Below are 10242 nucleotides of genomic sequence, written 5' to 3'. Positions count from 1 at the left end.
TTTTTTTTTTTTTTTTTTACATTAAAAATAAAAATGTATCTATTCATACGGAGAAATAATCCCATTGCAGATAAAATCTTGCATTCGTCGAAGAACAGTCAAAGATTTTTATCAAAGGAGATTAAAACGGTATTTTCCGTGTATAACTATATAAATTTAACTTTCTTTCTACGTGTGAACATCAACACATTATCAGATACCGTAACTTTTCGGTCCGATTACAACGAGTAACAGCATCCGAGAAAAAAATTAATCTAGACAATCTCTGCCTCTTGTCCTCTGCCTCTGCTTCTATCTCCAATAATTTTTATACATGTCACGATCATTAGTTAGACGAATAACAAAAATTTATTTTATACTTTGAGTACTGTCATTTAGTTGACATTTGTTTTATATCTATTATTTTTTATATTTATTATTATATCTTATTATTTTAATTAAAATATCTTATTTAAGATGAACAATGTACGAGAAATAAAATATATCTGATTAATTTCTTGAAATTTTATATAGATATTGTTATATAGATATTTCCTGATCGATTAATCAGATAAAAATTTCTTTATCTAAAAACGGTACTTAACATCATTTTTTATATTCCTAAACAATTTACATGTTACCTCATTCATATGACTCACAACCAGATAAACCTTATCGAGTATTCTTTTTCTTGTTATTGTTATCGCAAATAGTTGTTTATATATAGACTGTCAATCAATATGAAATATCTTACAACGTTAAATTTTTCTTGTTTTCTTACTATTATTTATACCCGTATAAATATTTAAACTCGAAATTATAATTGCGAACATGTTTCAATTATATTAAATCAAAATTAAAAGTATTTAAATTATAATGTCTAAGCTAATTACTTGAATGAAATTTTATCAAAGTAAGCTTCGAGAATTTGATCCATCGAACAGCTTTGATATCACTGATAAAGTAATTGTAATCTGATAAACGAGAAACGAAGGATAAAAGAAGAAAAAAAAAAAGGAAGTTGATACAATGTACAACGAGTAGAAAATTACTAACACGCAAATTCTATACAATGATATTAAAAGCAAAATGATATAATTATTTATTTTTCCATTCGTTGGATAACATGATTTTTGTATTTAAGTATTGGAAATTACCACGATTAAAAAAGATAAGATAAGAATTTGTAAGAATTAAAATTTTCATAAACATGTTTAAATCTACAATGAATCATTCTACAATGAATCATTAACGAATATTTAATTCCTAAAAATTTAAAAATTGGAATGATAATAAATATAGGCTCGTATAAGAATTTTATTTTATTTTTTTTTTTTTCATGAAGATTCACCCCTTTTCCGGTTGTGTCTATACCACTATTGCGGGCCATCCTGTATTTTCTTCTCGGTTCCATGCATATGTGCATGACCACGGTTTCCGCAACGATGAGAAAAAGCACTTGGTGGATGAGTCAGCTGCTTCTTTCGCAACTTTCTAACGTCATTTACACGCTCACGAATCCGTGTCCGATCGTTTGCATGCAACTCGTCGTCCAACATCGATTAATCCAAAACGAGCTCAATTGTTTCCATAATACACACACATATATTAATTGTGTTTCCCGGTTAATATGGAACGAAAGTATTCCAGTGTTTTTATTAAAATTTTATCAAATTTTTAAAACCAAGTATATAAATATTTAATGTCAATTAATATTTGTAAATAATGTTTAAAAAGGACAATTAATAAGGCAAATAATTAAGAATTTGTTTGTTGGTTACAGAATAATGGTTAGAAATGTTAATTTCTTTCTTGATATTATAAATATTATTGAACTATTATAATCATCAAAGTTTCGATTCAATTTTTATTTTAAATATGAATATGATTATGCCTGGTTAAAAAACTTTATTTTAGTTTTAAACTGCATTGCTAGCGAGCCATTTTCACATCGCATCGATCATTTTTTATACGACGGGATTTTATTGAAATTGAAATATATTCTTCACGCGAAAATAGTTTAAAAAAGTTTAATTCATCATTTTCCTTGTTACCTTGAAATTGTTAGAAAAAGAGTTACAGAGTTTCAAGGTTGGTAATTTTTGCTCAATTCCATGAAAACTATTTTCATAAAAGAAGTTTCATCTCGGCAATTACTTACAATTTTATTTTTCTCATAAGTTGTAATTGAAATTAATTTGTTCTTACTTATCAATTTTTATCATTCTTTTCATTCTTGATAGAATATCAAATACTGTAAAAATAATTTATTTTAAAAATATATGTATATTTTAATAGATATGTGTATACTTTAAAATGATAAAATAATAAAAATTATAAAGCATTGTATTGAATGAAAAATATTTGATAATTGATTTCAATCTTTGAATACTTACATGACAAATATAATATATCCTAATTTCGTAATAAATTTTACTGAAATATGTTTCTCATTATTTTTTCTTGTATCGCGTGGCATATGAGAAAAATAGGAGAATTCTTTAATGCCTTGTCACGTTTTGAGAAAATTATAATGCCACGGGAAAAATTATCTTTTTTGTTCTTCATGTTACGTTTCTTTAATCGTAAAAAAAAGAAAAAAAAAATGTTAATTTATTGGTGTTCGATAGTATTGAAAACTCGTTTTTGATTTATTGTTTTTAAAAGCAATTAATTTTTACTCAAAATAGAATATACAACTTTTGACAAATAAAAGATTAGTTATGTTTTTAATAATTTTTCCATAACCTACTAAAAAATTATCTTTTCACATTTAATTATTTATAAACAATTTTTTAAAAATAAATAAGAATCAAGTTTTGAAAGAAATGTATTGAATATATTTAAAATGTCAAAAATTAGCAAATTCGCTATCTGTAAACTGCTTCTGATTTAATTAAGCCGATTCACCTTCGGATTAACGTTTTATAATTAGATTTGCGACTCTAAGATTTCAGTTATATCTTAAGGATTCGCGGAAATTTCATTTCTTAAAAAATTAGAAGGTCGCTAAAATTCTCAATTGTTTTTATCGTTATAGTTGTTTTCGGTTATAGAAATATATAATTTTTACAAAATGTGAATGAAATCATTAATGAACGAAATTAAAATAGTATTTCAAAATAGCTAAAAAATTTCTCAATATATTTTCAATTTTTATAAATTATCAAAATATCTTTGATTGTATTTTACAAATTAAACAAACAAACGAAATTTCAATACATATTTTTAAATACTCTTCAAAATATATATATATATATAAAAAATTAAATTATTCTTTATAAAAATTTTGAAACATTTCTAGACACGTTAAATTCTTCGTGATAGATTAATTAACAAATTTTATTTCTCATAATATCTGCAACAATAAGTACCGAAACATTTCTTTTTATATCTCGTGCCAAGACATTAATTAAGTAAACGAGCAACTTTAGATGGAACTACTCTAGAATCAAAATTCATATTTAGAAGTACAAACCGTATAAAAGATTTTTTTATATTTTCTTTTCCTCTCGTACATGGCACTCGACCATGGAAGGTGGAGTTTCATCAAAGAAATTGCTACTTTGATAAAGCTTCGTTTTTCACGTTTTCCTAACGCGGCATTCAACGCATAAACTTGAATTAATCCAATTACGCTAATTTGACGACTCTCTTCATACGGTATTTCAATAAGGAAGTTTCTTTGCCTTTTAGACGCTGATTTTTCACAGTCCTTTAAATCTAAAAATTGGATATTATTTCGCGATAAACGCCACTGATTGTATCTTAGTTTATTGCCAATAAATGAAAAAAAATTCTGGGATTTATCATCATAAAAGTAACTTTTGCAAATATAAATATTAATAAAATTTCTTTGACGGTGTTAATATAACGTCGAACGTTTCGCGTATTTAAATGAATCCTATTGATCATAAAGACGATGCGCAAATAGATGTTCGAACGAACGAGTCCATGTTGTAACGGTTTATAGTAACTTGTCACGGCCTGTATTGTACTTTCTATTGACCGACTAGACCCTGCTCGAAACATCCTTGAATACGCCAGGACCACTTATAGCCGTCCACTTCTTTTTCCACGATACTCGAGATTAACTTTGTGGTTAACTGCTCTCGCAGTTTCTACCTTGTTTTTCAACACTTTCGACCGAGGAACCCATCTTTACGTTCCACCATCTTTGCATCAGGAGTTGGGTTCGATGACTTTTTACCTGAATCTCTGGATTCTCGTTTAACGAAATCCCAAAAGTTTGCTCGTTCCCTTTTCATTAATCTAATATTCGAATTGTTCGTCATCCGTCGATGTAAATAATCGCACAATCGATGCAAATATGGATATCGATCGGTCGAACAATCCCACACAAATTATAGCAAATTTACCACGAAAACAAGCTGCAAACAAAAATCCAAGAGATCGAAGAAAATTAATTTTTTTTTGCTTCTACTTACTACGAGCAGATCCGAACGTCCTGTTGATCAAGGCGGAAACAACGAGACCGCATTATTCTTCCTCTTTCTCTCGCCGATTCTGCTGCCCTCTCTTCAACGCCACGAGAGAGTAGTCTTTCGAACTCTTGCCGGTCACGCTTGTCCACGCGTTCTATATCTTCCTTCTTTCTCCCGGACCTTTCACTCTTCCCTCCTTGTTACCCCGTTAGCTTGTCTCTGTTCATCTCACCGTCTCTTCCCTTCGATCACGGGGTTTGCACTACACGCGCGGACCACAACACACGGTACCCATGGCGACGCGTTCTCTCATTTACGCAGTTTGTCTTCTAATGTCCTTCCGTCTCGATCTATCAAATTTCCTCCTTTTAATTCGTTTGCATCCACGAGTTTATCGTCGAATTGCGATAATTCATACTGCATAATTCATTCATACGAGTTTAGAAAATTATCCAGGAATATAATTTTATAACATTTTTATAAACGATTAAAACAAACAAACAAAATTTCTTGCGAATTAAACATAATTTTGCAATTATAATAAAAATAAAAATACATTATTTCAATTAAGACAATACGAGAAAAAGACTGGAAATTATTTAATTTATTGATAATGTCATTTAATTCTCTGCAAATCAAACTGTGAAACTACGAATAATTTTAATAACTATTATTAAATAGGTTTGATTGAAAAGAATTCCAAGTATTGATGTATAAAAACTAAGCTATTGAAATTATCTAATGAAATTATTCGTCAATGATTAAAAATCTTTTCGTAATTTAGTTACTTATTTTATAGAAAGTAATATTTTGATTACAAAATTATCTTTAACAAGTGATTTAATTTAATTTATTCATAATAAAAAATTTTTTAAAAATTTCTTCTTTCAATGATAATAAATTATTTTGATTAACGATTGTAAAATCATGCTATTATTCGATAGATTAATTAACAATTTGTCATAGAACACAATAAATATCAAAAAAAAAAAAATAATAAATAAATAGATACGTTTATCAGTATATTATAATCGACATTATCAATAAATTAATGTCATTTAATATTAATTGAAATTGATAAATCATATTCAATCCAATAAAATTTTTCTCTTTAATTGATATAACACAAAAAAAATGAATTTTAACATTTTTACGATACCATTTATTTAAAAATATTTCTAAAAATTTCCTTCGATAATTACAAACTACAACAAATAATAAATACAAAACGAAGCATTCTATTTCGAAAAAACACTTAATGCTATCTATCCATTAGCCGTAACAATTTATTACACATCGATTAGCCAAGGTTATTTATCGATTTATCGAATCCTTTCCAACGTACCAGATAAATAATCGTATACAAAATACACCACTATTCGATCAAACATTTCATTCTCAACGCACGATTACTATTAACCACGCCCATTATAAATATCGTATATACACGTTCTTTGTGAAATTACCGTTTCCAAAACGGTATTTTTTTCCCCTCGATATAATTATTCAGCGATAATCGCGTAAGCGTGTCGAGAAGGAAAGTTCTTCTTCTTTCGAGGAGACTTGTTGCATCGCGGCCCATTTAAATCCGCAAATTTCTTACTCAGCTAACCGCAACGTAAACTCTCCTTTCGTCGATACACGCGTGTCCATTGAATCCGAGATCGTCGTGAAAAGTTATTATTATTTCGTTGTTATTATACCGGCGAAACGTTCGACGAGCAAGTTTGACGGACAAGCGGCTTAATTATCGAAGTTTGTCGCAATCGACGGTTGAATTGGACGGAATTGCATCGACTGATTGTCAGTCGTATATATTCGACCGAGTTAGTCGAGCGTTGGATTTCAGGCTAACAAGTTACCTATAGAGAGAGGTCTCGATTTTCCTTGACGAGGAAAATACTGACTAACAGCGCGAAAAACCATTAACGCGAAAAAAACATTAAGAGGGAAGAAGAAGATTCAAGAAAATTGTTATAATAATTGCGAATATATATGCGTTATAATATACAAAATACATATTGTAATACAAATCTAATATTGTGTATTATTATATTTTATTTTATATATAAAATATAGTAATGCACAATGCTAGATTATATTAAAATAATTCACTGTATCTTATTTAAAACTTGTATGTAATAATTATATTATATTGTGTGTATTGCTATTGAGTATTGTTACAGGAGGATATTTAATAAACATATAATAAACATATAATTATTATAGTTGGTATAATATAATACGTAAAATGTCTTTTTTATTATATTATAGTAATATATTCAATTATATTAAGTATTACAATATTAGAGATTTATTTGTTATATATAGTAAATAACAAAATTAACGATTAGATTATATAAAAAAAAATAATAATTACACATAAATTACTTGTTTCCGCAAACGTAATAGAAAGTTTTTGTTTTCTCTTACAGTTTAATCGTCTTCCAATATATGTTATACATGACAAGAAATTAAAATTAGGAGAAATATATTTTCAGAATCTCTTCAAAATTTTCAAAATTAATTAAATAAAATATTAAACAACAATTCTCCAAATAATTAAGAATATTACTCTAAAATAGTTTTAAAACATAAACACACTTGTCAATCATGATAATGATAAGCAATTCTGAAATAATAACAAAAGTAATTAAAATTTCGTAAGATAAAAACAATACGAGGTGGGAATCGAGAGATCGAAAAAGCGAAAAAAACCGCGTTCGCGGTTTTAGTTCGATTGCACAATTTCTTTTCACAATTTTCAAGAACCTTTATAAAAACAGGGAATGCTAACCTTCGAATATTCGTTTGTGATCGCTGGATGCAAACGAATTAACGATTTGTTGCTTTTTGTCTCTTCGACACGAGAAATATCACTTTGATTGTCTGTCACGTACACACGTTAATATCGTGATATATTTCGAGTTCTCGAAAATTTTCAAATACACAAATCCGAACCACGAACGATATTATTTCCAACAAAGCGCACTATACAACGCTCGGCGCGAGACTGACTATGCGAGTCGTGCACGTATACTTGGTGTTTCGGAGCGTCTGACCGTCTACCAATCAGTGGCACGGATTCTTGCGTCGGTATGCGTCCGCGCATGCGCAACAGCGCGTCGAACAAGCGCTTGCCGATCGCAAACTTGTGATAGCAGGATAATAGTGATTTCTGAATTGTATTGGGATTAAAAAATTCGAATTAGATTTCAAAATTTTGAATGGACAAAATAAAAAACGAATTGATAATTTTATTTATATTCGAATTATCTTACTTAAATATTTATAAAATTGTTATTGATAGTAAAAATTTACTTAGGAGAAAGTTTAGTTTCCTTTTTAATCTTTTGCTTTACAATGTCACGTTACAGTCTTTGCCATTTAATAACTTCATTTTACGGATTAAATACAGGCTGTAACAATGTTTAATTTCGATTCTAATATTTTTAGCTCCAATTTTTCATTTCAGAGATTATTAAATACGAAATCTAGATGATACATTAATATGATACAGCAATGAAATATAATGTTTATTTAAATAATTATCGAAAAAACAGTGATACAAGTTAAGATTGATGAATTAAGATGATTTATATACGAATTTTTTGAGGAATTGCTATTTTGCTGTTTATCTTTTCTTTTTATTATTCTTCGTATCATTTGATCGTTTTTCCATATTAATGATAGTAAAATAGTAACTTCATACAGCAAATTAAATGAAAAAGCAAGGAATATTGAACGAAAAATTGGATAATAAAATTGAATGAATGAAATTCGTTTCTTCATAAGATATATATTATATTCTTTTAACTACATATTTTTATCGTGTACTTTTGAAATATACATTACAATGCTATTATGAATAAAATTAATAATGCAAATAAGAAAGAGAAAAAGGAAAAAGAAGAAAAACTATTCTTTTATTTTCCTGGTAAATGTAAATGATTTAAAACAATACACATATTGTCTTAAATAAAAGTTTTATTTTACGATTTTATCACAACATAAATTTATATTTATCTTACTTCTTAAGATTACATGAAATTGTCAAGATAAATGTACGTTCGAGTTCTCAATAAATCAAATTGAATCAAATTGATGAGATTTTATTTGATTAAAGGGATTGCAATCCTCTTTGCCCATGAGAAATCGATTCTGGACCGCAAGTTGTAAAGGAAAAGCAATTCGAGCAATTTGCAAAACAAATTAAGCTTTCACTTACGATCCTTGCTTGGTATTTGGTATTAAAAAAGGAGAATTGAAACGTTTCACGTGTTGTAAAAACCTGTGATTACAAATGATTACAAATTTATTACAATAATAAATGCAAATTAAAAAGATTTACAATATCATATCAATTTATAATATCATGGATTTAATAAAATTATAAGAAAAATGAAAGATAATATTATAAAATTTATTATATGCTACGTCGATTCTGTTAAATTAATAATTGTATAATTTAATAATTTATGACAAGCAATATTTTCAGATTTTTCAATATTCTTTGATAATTTATAATTTCATTTTTAATCTATTTATAATAACGATCTGGAAAGAATTGTTATTAATGATAATTTAATTTTTCTTTTTAATTATATAAAATTTCAGAACAATTATAAATTAAAAACCGCTTAGCTTCGGGCTCGTTGCAAATATGGTGTTTAAAATTATCATTCCAGATAGCCGGAAGTTAGAAAATATTTACAGTAGTCAAAAACAAATTATTCAACTGAAAATTATTTATTTCTTTATGCAAATGTTACATACCATTGTATATTTGATTTGTACAAATATTTTTCTCTTGCGAATAATTTAATATTAATGATTAAATAAAAATGAATTTTGAAACACAATTATCAAAAGGAATGTCACATAAAATTGTTAAATTTTATTTTATCAAGAAAATTTTTGAGACAAAACTGCGTATATATTTTACTCCTAATTTTAATTTTAATTTTAAAAAGATTTCCAAAGATTCTTTAATTATTTAATTCTTTTTCTTTCTTTTTCCAAACAATTTTAAGAATATTTTCATGCCAACTCGCCATGTTTACCAACCATGAAGCAATTATTTCCCTTTTTGAAGCTTAAAAAACAATCCTTGCATTAATCCGTGCAAAGTGTTTGAAGTTTTTCAAACCTGCAAAATTCTAAAAGCGAATACCCCCACACTCGTGAATAAGAGTTTCGTTAAACGAGATGTGACTGTTTATTATAACTTATAATGTACCCTGTTACAGGATATAACACACCACGTGAATTTTGAATGATGGAAACAAAAGCAACGTTGCTTTGTATCTTGTTTCGTATTCCGTTACGCCATGTGTACCAGCGCATTTTATCACAGCCACAAATATGAATTACTTGCATAAACATTACTCTTAATGATACAATTAAAAAATAAAAATGAAAAAGAGAGCCGGTTCTTTCTTTGTTTTCGCATGAAAAATTACAATGATAAAAAAATTGCGGGACAATAACAATAAAACTTTTAAAGGTTTGATTTTTAAAGAACAAAAAATAAATACAATTGATACACGAGAATGTCTGTTTTGATTTATTTATTAAGTTACAAATAATTTATATATATATATATATATATATATATATATATATATATATTTGTAAGACAGAAATAGAATTTTTTTATTACTAACATTATCATTGGTGTAAACTTATTTCATATTCCTTTATGTAACTCCAGTTTATTGCCACATTGCATTCTGTAGTAGATTTCACGCTTTCTCGGTATCTTATTGACGTTATTAAAAAATATCAAGCGTCGATTGTAACCTCGATATCGTGATTC

The 10242-nt window shown here is 27.4% G+C and overlaps 1 protein-coding gene across 1 annotated transcript in view; it reads right to left on the bottom strand.

The window, feature by feature from the left end:
• LOC102680654 overlaps positions 1-7489 on the bottom strand; it is a gene marked incomplete at its 3' end in the record, with an annotated part of 40770 nt that extends 33281 nt beyond the window's left edge. Inside the window, 2 exon segments of the mRNA XM_031509743.1 lie at positions 4428-4774; positions 7222-7489.
• Between the last annotated feature and the right edge of the window lie 2753 nt (positions 7490-10242).

This window comes from Apis dorsata, unplaced genomic scaffold (genome assembly GCF_000469605.1).
Source record: "Apis dorsata unplaced genomic scaffold, Apis dorsata 1.3 scaffold_172, whole genome shotgun sequence".
Lineage (NCBI taxonomy): Eukaryota > Metazoa > Arthropoda > Insecta > Hymenoptera > Apidae > Apis > Apis dorsata.
The sequence above is the reverse complement of the archived record's forward strand: the minus strand, read 5'-3'. Positions and strand labels throughout refer to the sequence as shown.